Source organism: Argiope bruennichi, chromosome 6 (genome assembly GCF_947563725.1).
Source record: "Argiope bruennichi chromosome 6, qqArgBrue1.1, whole genome shotgun sequence".
Classification (NCBI taxonomy): domain Eukaryota; kingdom Metazoa; phylum Arthropoda; class Arachnida; order Araneae; family Araneidae; genus Argiope; species Argiope bruennichi.
In genome coordinates, this window is record NC_079156.1 from 126,773,965 (window position 1) to 126,787,612 (window position 13,648).

The following is a 13,648-nucleotide window of genomic DNA, read 5'->3' on the forward strand; positions in this document are numbered from 1 at the left end:
ATTTGCTGCAATTGGAAAATATAGATAAAACAAAAATCTACTTTTAATAGAAATGACGAATTTCGCAAGGAGTACCGTTCTTCATATCTTGAAAATCGTTCTCTACAAGAGATATTTAATGCATTTTTGTAAAAAGTTAATATATATTTTTATATTAGATCTAAGATATCAATATCTCTGTGATATATTGTTTTTCCTTTCTAAGAAATTCTTTGGAGTCATTTTCTATGAAATAAATAAATTCAATAACAGTTTTTTTCCAATTATTTGAGTAATGCCTTTTAGTACTTAAGATAAACATGTGAGTAGACACATGCAGGAATTGCAAAATTTGCATATTTGTCTACTGTACATTTTCAATGCGGGGAATTTGGAGGACCAGCCGGTGTTTTTGAAATTTTGGTAGCAATTTAATTAATTTTACAACACACGTCATTTTGGCAATAAATTTCCAATGCAAAAAATTGTTTTTACAACATACCAAAATTCGAAGCATAATCATTTCAATGATAAGTTTCAGACGCGTCATTGTATTTTCTATTTTTAACAAATTAAACAAACATGTTTTAAACTTATTTTACATTAATATGTTTCATTGTTGAAGTGAAAATCTGATTATTTTCATTTTTCTTAACTTTTTATCTTGTATTTTTCTATTGCTAATGTTCTAATTATTATGATTCGGCGGATTTTGCGTGTTGTGTTTTTTTTAATGTAAGGTATTCTTTTATAAAAATTTTTGAAGATTTTTTTTTGTAATTATAATTAAAGTTTTGTTTCGAATCATGCGGCACCTAAAATTATTTAATTGTACCCATTTTTAATACTGCTGCCCTATCTCTTAATATAATTTCATCTTGTTTCAAAAACAATTGTTTTGTGTTGATGTGCCGGGGTATTTGATCTTTAGTCATTTCCCCTCAAAGCTAACTAATTCTATATATTCAAATCATTTTCCTGGGAATGAATTCATTGGTCTTTATGTGTTCAACTTGAGAGTCTTTTAAGCATCGCTTTGATTCGACCAGCATATTAGTTATATAGCATCGTTAAACTATTAGGGATTGAAAACTATTTTAATATGCAGAATTTTTATACTGCTACATTTTCTTATAATATAATCTCACCTTGTTTCGAAGAATATTGTTTTGTGCTGATGTGCCGAGGCATTTTATCGTCATTCCTTTCTCCTAAACATTAATGAATTATCATTTCTTCGGATCATTTTCCTGGGAATGCATTAATTGGGCTTTATGTATTTAACTTGAAACTCCTTTAAGCATCGCTTGGATTTCAACCAACTTATTAGTGGTATAGTAACGTGTTAGTGATAAATTGAATGCAAGGAAACGAAATCTCCAAGTTTTAAGCCAGTGGTTCTTAACCTTTTTAAGCCGCGACCCAAATTTGAGAAATATGTTTATGTCGCGACTCAAAAAAAAGTCAAAATTTTTTCATTGCTTTATTTTAGATCGTATTTTTAAAAAATGTTCAATCCTACTATGATGATTTTTTTTAACTTACAATTTTTTTATTTATTTTTTTAATAATAAAGATAAACAAAAGTACTTTTCGATCCAAGGAAAATTTAATTAATAATCAAGTGTTTTTAATAATTTTTATTGACCAAATTAAAATATATTTATAACTTTTTGAAAATAATTGACATTTTAACTTATTCCTAAAAGAAAAAGAAATATCAATACATATGTTAAGTCCCATAGGTTAAGAACCGCTGTTTTAAGCTAAAGATACTCTATTCCTGTTATCAGACCAATGTATTTGCGAGCAATCCGGTTATTAAAAAAACTGATGAATGTTAAAAACAATAATGATTTGTTGGAAATTTTTTGGTCGGCATATAAAAAATGTGTATTTACTTTTTAGATTATGATTTTGGCTGTAATTAATAATGCATTGTAATTTGATAAAAATTATAAAAAAATTTTATTAATTAATTTTTGAACAGAATCCGAGTGAATTTGAAATTGTCTTTTCAGAAGTTTTCTTTTCTGTGTCATTGTTAATCCAATTAAATTGCATTAAACCTTGGTGTTAAGTTCATATATATGATGTATGAGGTTATGCATGAAATGTGTGCGTGCGTTTTTCATAAAGAAATATATTTGAATTTTTTTAGTTTCTTCGATATACTGGCAGAATCATTTGACATTAAAATTTATATCCTTGAATTGATTAGATATTTTTTCAACATTCCTTCGAATCAAACTAATAGAATGGAGTAAAGTAATATTCCGCGTCAATTCTAAGGTTATCTTTAAATAAAATCTGATATAAAAATTGTATCAGCATTAATTTAATCTATTTCAAATTATATTTTTTCAGTCGAACTTACGATTGTTTATAAATCCCAGAATATGTTTTTGAACAGGCAAAAATATTTTCCGTTTTTTTTTATATTTCAGAGATACGCTTCTATTGTTTACATCTTATTATATAAAGAAATAGAAAAAAGGAAAAAAGTTTTCTATTAAGACTTTTTTTATTTAATTATTGAAATGTATTAACATGACAGATGCCAAACGACGAATTTCGATCAAGGATACCTCGTATGCAGAGTTTTCTAAACAAAACCTGTTTAACTAATATAATTTTTTTAATAATTACTTTTTGTACTTCTTTTTGTAAATTCTTTTGCAAATAAAGGAAAATTTAAAATGCTTCGCAGAAAATTACACAAATCTCGTTTGTGTAATTATTACACAAATCACACAAGGCTCGTTTTAAACATTAGATGTCGGATATTATATTAGAATCTGATAACAATCTTAAAATTAAGGTAGATGTTTTAGCACGTTTTTAATGTAATATTCATTCATTAAATATAATTTAAATGTATCAAAATTATCATTTTTATAATTAATCAAAACATTGCGACTATGTTCTTATACTGCTGGAATCAATTGAAACCTTGATTTCTTTTTATTAATATTTACTGAATATTTTTGATTATACGAAAAATTAACAGCCTGATTTCTATGTCGGTCATGCGATGGAATATTGATCTCCGGCAAGATTCACCCTTGAAATTTGCACAAAAACATTACTTATATTCTCCTCTCTGATCAGAAGAATCAGTACTAATTCAAAATTAATGAATAATCTTGATAATTTCAATTTAGATTCTATTCTATATTTTTGAACGAATGAAGATCGATCTAAAGAAAATACTTGGATGATTGTGAAATGTTGCTTAGAGACTAAACGACAGTCTTTTAATATATATAAAATGCTTTTTATGAGTTCCTTAGTGTACAATACAACGAATATTTTTAAATAATTTTTTTTAAAATTGCGATTTTTATTGCGCATTCTGTTTTCTCAGCAGACAATAAGGAACCAGTTAATGAAAATGATCAAAGTGTCAGGAGGACTAGCAGACGATCTGATGTAAGTATCAAAACACTGATTCCTCGACGCGCCCGAAGGCGCACGGATAAAAAAATTGAATAACCGGACTGCCACTATAGCAATTGGAATTGTGGTTGAGTTGTAAGGGTCATTACTGGCCACGATACAACACTTCCCTAAGGAAGTATGTCCCGTCATCTATGGGAGGTGCAGACCCATACCTTTTCGTTCACCCACAAAGGTGACGAGAACCTACCACCAGGTTTCTCAACCTCAATTCCGAGGTACCTCTCAGGTTGGGGGGGGGGATTGATGCAAATATCAGGAGTGCTAGTAGTTTTATCTAGTGTAAACTCAATGGTTCAAAGTAAGGATGAGGATAAGATTGCCAATATAATTAATTCTACTTACCTTACCCTTAGTTACATTACATAATGCAAATTTTGTAGTACTTTTTAAAATGCGTAATATAAAAGCAGAATTAACATGTTGTTATTGTGGTAAACAATTCAGTGGAAAAATAGGTTTTGACAATCATTGTAGAATACAATTTGGTGGAAAGCCAGTTGTGTGCAGTGAATGTGCAGTAAAGAGAAATTTTCTCAAAAATAAGTCACTTCAAGCCTCACAGAATAGACATTGGCGTGTAGCCCTTTCTTGTGCTATATACGAGAAAAAGAATTCGTTCCGAAAGCAGATTTGGTCCATCATCATCGGTCATGAGAAGGGTATAAGCCTTTTCTGTGTGATGTGTGTAACAAGAATTATTGTCAACATTACAATCTTATGGTACATGTCAGGACACACACAGGAGAAAGGCCTTGTAAATGGCCAGTTTATGAAGATACTTTCACAAACAGCAGTAATTACATCTGGCATCATAGGAAAAAACAGCTACTTAAACCAACTTGAAACGAACATTAGTTCAAATTTGAATACACCACTTCATTTATTGTAATGCTCGAATGACGACATCTGCACTTCAATAAACATTTAAATATCACGTGAAAGATACCAAATGTGAAAAACCATTCGGTTAAATATGAAAAGGCCCAGGAAAAAATATATTTCCGTATTTTGTATCACTGATATTTTATTTATTCATAGTCATTCATTATTTATTCATTTTATTTATTGATATTTATTCATAGTTATATTCCAAAACAACCGTTCATTCCACATCTGATTATTGAAATAGAGTTTAGAAGTAAATAATCATAATCTTATTTTTTATGTAATAAAAGAAGAAAAGAACAGAAATCGTTTCCTTTAAAGGTTATAATTAGTAGAAATAAATAACTCCAAAACAGATTTTCTTATAAAAATATTAATGAAATTATTTTTACAGAATCTCATTGAATTTCAAATATTTCATATTTTTTATTGTAGAGAAAAAAAAATCTTAGAAAATTATTTTGAATAAAATGTGGTGAGAGGTGAAGCATTATTTTATATACGTGTGTCCTTCTCTTTTATAATCGTATTTTTTCAACTTCTTTTATAATATCTTCTTTCATGCACAATTAATTTTAAATCTGGCAGGATTTTGTGTCAGCTTTGTAATAAAATAGTGATTTACGGTGAGAATCATCCTTGCTTCTGTTATAAGAATCCTGTATTACCTATCATAGACAGAACATTGTGTATTTCCAATCATAGGTAACACCAATATATATTACCTATCATAAGCAAGAACAATAAGATAAAAACCACGGTTAAGGAAAACAGAAATTTACGGAAAATTCTAATAATGATTCCCGATATTTATGTCAAGCTACTCGATTAAATGAAAGGAACAAATCTGTGTTCTTGAATTTACCGCTTTTTCAAAACAATGAAAATCGTTTCAATTTTGCCTTCCTTGGTGATAAAAGGATGTAGGACATCTTCAGAGAAGACCTCCAACGATGCATAACAAATGAATCCTTATGACAATTCATATTTTAATTCCCTTTCAGAAATTCAAGCGACTGAAGTCCGAAGCCAAAAAACGCATCTTTTACAGCTTCTCTAGAAACTGTTAAATATAATTGAAAATCTGAAAATGATTTTCGCCATATTTATAAGAAAACACAGGTTGTCACCGGATCAAATGGTATTGACGAGCAGACACAAAGAGAATTAGGTGTACCTGATCTTATCCAACCTGGAGAAGACTTTAAAACGATCCTTGAAGAAAGGAAATGGAAATCTTTGGAAAACGATAAACATATTTTTTATGGATTTTGCAGAATCTATAGTTCGGGAATCTCGTTCAAATAATAAAACTTCTGGAACTGTGAATTTGATTGTGAATCCTAATCTCAAACTAGGAAGTACGGAACTAAGAAATGGCATGATCCATGTACCAGGGAATGTAATGATGAAAATATTTCACTTGAAATGTTCTCTCAGATTCACAGAAAGAACGAGAAAATACTTACCAATGTGAAAGTACCATTCTCTTCCAAGTAAGATGACAGACAATGTTATGGCTGTATCTTCCGGAATACATCCTCGCAAGAAGAAATTCCATGCCATTATGTCCTTAGGAATTCAAGAGGAAAACTCATCACTATAGACCAAATACTATAGCCTATAGACTAGCCTTTCGCGTGCGACACATGCTGTAAACAATTCTCTCAGAAACTAGTTCGTGGTAGGCATTAGAGAATACACACTGAAGAGAGAGCAATTTGTGTGTGATATATGCAGAAAAGAATTTTCTCAGAAAATAAACCTAGACAAACATTACCAGACTCACAAGGGGGAAAAGCTATTTGCATGATACGTATGTAAAAAGCTTTTCCTTATGACTCTACTCTTAAGATACACATCTGCACTCACTCTGGGGTAAAAACCTCATAAATGCTCACCTTGTGAAAAGACTTTCACTAGAGGCAGCGTTTGTAATAGGCATCACATTTGAAAGCATGAATGAAATCAAGCAGGAAATTACGGAAATAACTCTTTTAATCTTGTATGGAACTGCCTTACATTCTCTATAGAATTGAAACAATTATAATTCGAAATCGCTTCATTTTTTAAATCATTCTGTGAATTTCACTTCTTTGACGAAGCGTATTCCTGATATCACAATATAAAATATTTCTAAATCACAAATGACGATGAAAATATATTTTTAGTTGAAACGGATTTATACCTAAGGTTAAAGGTTTTTGACTTTATTTCTACATATTTCACAAGCTTTTTCCTAGTACATATTCTAATAGTTAATACCAAAAATATATGTTCATTTTTCTTCCAAAAAGGTGATTTCTTCTTCTGCCTTGAATTAAAAATTAAATATTTTGAAATGCAATTATAGTAACCGTTTTGTTTCCAGTTTTTCAGAACATTTGAGCAAAACTTTAAGTTGAAGTATTGTCAGTAGTATAGAATATAACGCTTTAAAAGAACACATATACTTAAAGATTAATAACTATAATAATCGACGGCAATTTAAATTTTTAACTGGTGTATGTAATAGTTTTTTTAACTTGATATTTAATTAATTATACTATTTGCATTTTTTACAATTGGAAAATTTATAGGAAATGTAAAATCTATTTTTAATATTAATGGTGAATTTGACATAGAATTCATTTCTTTATTTATAAAAGTTCGTAATTTACAAAATGTATTTAATTTACTTATTAAATGCATCAATAAATATTTTCATACTTAGTAACAGAGTCTAATGTCTGTGATATTTTCCCCCTTTTAGACATTCTTTGTGGTCATTACAAATGAAAGAAACAGATGCATTATATTGACGAGTAATTTTATTTTTTTCATTAATTTGAGTAATCTTTGCTAATAATAGAGTTTAATCTGTGTGTGTTGTTTGTTGGGGTTTACAGTGCTAAACTGTGGAGCTAGAACTCTGAAATTAGCGAATGTTCGAATGTAGAATGTTTAAATATTGGGAAGTTTCATCTCGGAACAGGTTTGGTTTAAAACGTTAATTTGAATTTTTATTAAAAAGTAATTGAAATTTTGCGCCGTAATTTCCGAAACTCAAAAAGGATTTTTACATCACCACAAAATAAAGAGCATCATCCTTTGAATAATACAAATTTTAAACTTATAATTCTTTTTATTTTTAAAAAATTAAAAAAAAAATACTTTTAATCTTATTTTAGAGAGTGCCTTCCATTGTTGAGGTGAAACTCAGATTGTTTTTATTGTCTTTATTAATACTTCATTTTGACATTTTCTGCATCGTTAGTGGCCAAGATATCTAGATGAGCTGACTTTTTTTTCCATATTGAGAGATTTCAGCTTAAAATAATCGAAAATTTTTGGAAGCTTTTTATTTACAATTAGGGTTTTCTTCCATATCATGCAATAGTGAAAAATTCTTTGAATACATTAGTTTCTAATACCATCGCTCTTTCTTGTGATGTAATTGGTTGTATAAACATACAGATAAATAAGCAGGACAGTGTAAGAATAAAACATAGATAAATAGTCTAAAAATTTGAAGATTCAAAATAATCTACTGAGAAAGCCATTGAAACCGTATTAGACAAAATATTTAATTGAATTTATTTAGTAATAATGCAGATGAATCATCTGATGGTCGAAGATTGTTAGTAGTGATTAAGTTTACTGACGAAAGAATCATTCTTGGCCGGAATACCTCATTAATATGGTGTAATCTCTTAACAGACTATAAAATATTTAGGTAAAATTTAAAAATAAAAAAATTAGAGGAAAAGGAAACAAAGAATTTTAAAAACTGATTCACAAATAGTGAATAATAGTAAAATGTGTTAAACACATGTAAAAGAACGAACAATTAATATTTTAAAAAATTTGAATGGCATTATTCATCCACCAAGTCTTGCATGTTAAGAGGCAATGAGAAGAAAAAGTGACGACAACGAACATTAAAATCAAGGCATTCAATCAAAATATATGAACACTAAAATCAATATGACAAGTGGAACGTATTGAGGACCTTTCACTGAAATGGAAATTATGGTGTGTTCTGTATGGAGGCGAGTCAATTTAACATCAACTTCTAATGCAAGGACAATGGTCTCTAAACTAGTTTTGGGTTTAACTGAATGTATTTTGATCCGCATCGTCAGATCATATTATTTTTACCAATTACATTAAAGGTAACTAACAAAGGCCCATCTCATGTTTAGTTTTGTTATATTAACTTCCCGTTTCAAGCAACACTAGGGCTGTCAGGTCCTTCTAACAACGCAGTGTTGAAGTCCTGGTATCAGTAAGGATGTCGTTTGTTTATAGACATAATATACAAATCATTGCAGGAAATATCCACATGACACCGAATCCAGAAAAAAATATGTAAATAGAATCTCTATTTTGTAGAATTCGATAGAAATAATGAAAATTAAAGAAGGATGAAGGCAGCAGTGATACGAAGAATAGGCATACAAAAACAATAATTCTTTTCATGACGTTCACATTCGATTTGCTTGCATGGTGCATCTCACTACAATTGAATTTATTGGAGCGTTACCCGAATCTCGTATTTATTGGAGCTTTGTATTAGTAGCAATATATAATGTTCCAATGGATTCTATTATATCAAGGATTAAATGAAAAATTATATATTTGAAATTTTTAAAAAAAAATTAGATTGTCTTTTCTTAAATCTGGATAATTCTCAAGATAATATTTATTTTTCACAAGTTTTGAGAATCAACTTAAAACTCTTATACCCGCACCCCTTTTGAAACGTGTTTTGAAAAGTTATGTAATGGAAACTAAAAGCAATATTTGCTTATATGACTCAAACAATCTATATATGTAGAATATGTTCATGACAGCCGCTAACCAAAAAATATATATATTGTTGTTGAGCTTTACAACAAAAATTCATTACAATTATTAATTAGGTTGGATGGTTCTTTAGAGATGGAATAAGTAATAAAATAAGTGGATGGAGAAGGGTTTAGTTAAACGCACTTTTACTCGAAAAAAAAACAGCTTAATTTTATGTACGTCTGGAGAGAGTTGGTTAATAATTAAAATAATTTTAAAAATCAAAGATTTAAAAATTAAAGCAGCTCATTTCATTTACTGTACTTCAAAAGAATAAAAGTAAATCACACACAAAAAAAACACACAAAAACTTTGATTAAACAAATTAAATCGAAACAGAAACTATTTCTCGTCATAATGGCATTTTTGCTTTTATAAAACTAAAAATTTATTTCAATTTCTACACTTGTTAATTTGTAATTAGAAAGCAAGGAAAAAATATGCTTAGCAATTCTAATTCCCATATATTTCATTTAATAGTAAATCCAGAAAAATACAATTTCTTTCAGCAGAACTTTTAGATTTATGTGTTATTAGTCGAGCTCCGCATCCAATTGGTTCGCTGCAATTAATAATAATAAAAAAAAAAAGATTTCAATTTTTGCAACTTTGTCTAGATGATTTTATCATCCAAATATTTTATTAATCAAAAATTTTGTTTTACATGAAATTCCTATTCCTATATTAGAAAAGGTACACCCTTTTGTCCATTGCTTCATGTTACTTTCCATGTTTTCTGTCTAAATATTTACACATCCAAATATATCACAAGAGAGCATGAATTAAAAAACGGTCATATATTAAAAAATTTCGATTAATCATTGCATGATTTGAAGTTATACCATAGTTAGAAAAAAATGATATTTCATTAAAATCTTACTTTCTGGTAAAAACTATTTAAAATAATATATGAAAATAAGTTGGCAAGAGTCTTTTCTTGATCATCAATAACGAAGAAAAAATTAGAATAAAATGTTATTAGCAAAAATAAAAAAATATTTGCATTTCAATTCTCGAATAAAATATATTGATGTAAAGTCTGTTTAAAATATTTTTATTAATTCATTAAAATTTAGAAAAATAAACGGCAAAAATCTATTGACATTGAAAAGACAATGCATTGACTCTTGTGATATTGAAAAAAATCATTTTTGTGCAGCAATATTTTTAAAGTTTATAATTGAGAAAAAAAGCTTAGATTATTGCTTATTTTTTTCTTTGCCCCCAATCCTAATATATATTTTAAATGCATATCCCCGATTAAACATTCTCATCTTTCAAATTAAATAACGAAACAGAATTATTGACAATTGAAATATTTTCTCTTTCCTTATTTCATATATGACAGAGTAAAAAGGAATTACAATTAATAACAGTATGAATTCGGGAGGAATTTCCTTTTCATGAGTTTAATGTAGGATCCTCATTCGGAGTCATGCAGTGCTTCTTCCAAGGAGCCCAACAAGGAAAGGAAGTTATCTCCTTTGAGCATTTTGGGAATTTAGGCTCAAATTCATTTACAGGAATGAAGAAAACTAAAGCTTTAGAAGCTAAATCTTTAGATTGATTCCTCGGAGAGTGACCATTTAAAGTCACTGCAGACAACCGGTCCAAAAATTTATCTCGCACAGCTAACACTTGTACTTTTTTTATGCGTTTATGACAAAGAGATGGAGTGAATAGAAACTAACATAACATCTCATATTTCTTACCGAATCTTTTATCTTCGCGTCGAAAGATATGAGTACTAATGTAAGGTAAAGAAAAGTATAAACTCTAAAGGAGATTGGATAGGATTGAAATCTCTGTAATTAAGATATCTAAGGTAGATGCTTCTTTTGTGAGTAATAGCATGTAGCTTTGTGTATAATGAAAGTACTAATAGTAGAAACCCACATGCACGTTAAAAAATGTTTACTTCTATAAAAAATAAAACTCGGAATCATTTTGGTAATTTTTTGCACTGAGCTTTGCTACATTTTTGCAGCAAAGTCATTGATTTAATTACTGCGACACATTTTAAGTTAGTTAATAAATAACAACTATTTAATTTAAAATGCGATGAGATAACCAGGAATATTTTTTAAAAAAAATCAATAAAAGAGTTGCCATCTACTAAAACTAGCACATTCGTCGTGGAATTTATAGGGTAATGTTTACTCCATTAAATAATACGAGATTAAAATTGCAATAATATTATCGATTAAAAATTAAATAATTAATTGATTACTTTACTGATCCACATATTAACAAGTTGGTTGCCACTAATGCCCTTTGTCTCCTGCCCGTGACTAGCATCTTCTGTTTAATTAGAGGATCTCTTCACTGATAAAGAATGGTGCATTCACTGATAAAGAATGGAAACATTCATTTTGGATTCATGTTTACAGAAATTCCAGATTTTATTGTAAGTGCATTGTTTGTGTGCTTCGATATTTTTATTTAGGTTCCCACTGATAAGCCTATATTGAATTTAAAATAAGAAGCTACTTAGATTTTGAAATTAAAATCTTTTTACAATTTTTAACTCTAAGAATTTTCATGAAATAATAATTTTATACTCGATTATCTATTGTATTCAGTGTTAATTAAAATGTCCTTACGTTGTTGAAAAGGCTTATACCGTTAGTCAATATGTAAATAATTAGATTTAGGAAATCAGTAAAAACAATTTTACAGTAACAGATTTCTCTCAAACTTATCGATATCATGCACGACGAAGAGTTCTACCATTTATTCGATAAGAGTAATAATATCGATCGTCGAAATTTGGTCGAGGTCCGAATACTTATCCATAATGCATCTTTCAAACCATTTGTGTGGGAAAAAAGGCGTCGTGTTTCCTCCAACACTAAAAGACAGATTAGAGGATTTTCGATCGATACTTCAATTGCAAAATGTGAATGCTGCGACCTGATTGAAAAGCGTTGCATTCGAGAATTACGATTCAATTCTGAAAGCTGATACTTCTAAAATATCGTCTGATCTTTGAAACCTGTTACTTCAATAAAGGACTTTCCTCTAAAATGACAAGATTATAAATGAAAGGAAAATGAGGGGGGAGAAGTTCATTTTGGTATTTTCGATAAATTGTCACTATGAGCCTAATGTAGGATCGTCATTTGAAACCAGACAGTGCGCTTCCCAAGCAGCCCCAAAAATAAAAGAAGATACATTCTCTGGGAATTTTCGAATTATGGACAAAAATTCATTTTCAAGAATGCTTTTCTAAAATTCTTTGCTTCAAACATCAGAAACGGAATCTTTCGATTGATTCCAAGCCGAGCAACCATTTAAAGGGTTAGGATAAGAGCCAGTCTACATATAGGAAGTCACTACCCGCTCCCAAACTAAAAGACTGGCCATGCACATCTACTAATGGTATTTTTTTATGCGTTTTTGACAAATTAGCCACATTTTAACTACCAACTGGTTCAACTGGAATATTTATTACGTTTCATTTCAGTTTAATCTCTTACACATGCCCTGAGTTTTATGAATCCAATAGAAAAATATTTTTCAGTATCAAATAGTGTATGACATTAAAGAAGTGTTTTATAATAGCCTCACACCTGTTCTTATCATTGTGTATCCATTCCCGTAACAGTTTGAATTTCTGAGTAAAAAAAGTAATATATTTTATTAAATTTTAATTTTAAGAAATTATCAAAATTCTAAAAATATGTGCATATTTTATAAATGTTTATAATTAAAAAAATGTTTAAATATTTTTCACTAATTGAAACATTAAAAAAAATATCGCTGAGTTGCAAATTATTTTTTCCTCTAAATGCATACTTGTGTCAGATTCAGTAGGCCTAATTCAAAATCTCTACACATATATATTCAGGGAGAGAGTTTCATTTTAATTAGTAATGGAAAGAGAGAGAAAGATAGTGACTGGAAGTAAACACCACAAATTCTCATAATTAATACTAATGCGCAAAGAAAAGTATAGCTGTAAAGGAGACTAGCTAGGATTGGTACCACTAGAATTTAGATACCTAAGGTAGATGCATTTTTAATAAGCAGTGTCGTAGTACGAGTCCTGAAAGTAACGAGACAAAAGTCGAAAAGTAATCTTTTAATATTATTTCTGTAAACAATAAAAGTCTTAGGAATTTCCATAACTTCTGCACTGAACTGTCATATTTTTTCTTCAAAGTTTTATTTAAAATCTTAAAATCAGTTTTAAGTTACATAAAAGAGAACCATGATTTACTTTAAAAAGTGATTAAATAACGAAGGAAGTTTTTTTTTTTTTTTAAATTTTATTGAAAGATCGGATGCTATCTTAAATCAACAAATGTATCGGGAATTTCAAAGGATAGTCTTCATTCATTCATTTGAATGGTAAGAGATTAAAGCTGCAATAATATTACCGATTTGAAATTAAAAAATCAGTTGATTAAGTTTACCCATATTTCAACGAATTGGTTGCCGTTAACGCTGCTTATCTTCTGCCTATGATTATCATCAACTATTCAATTAG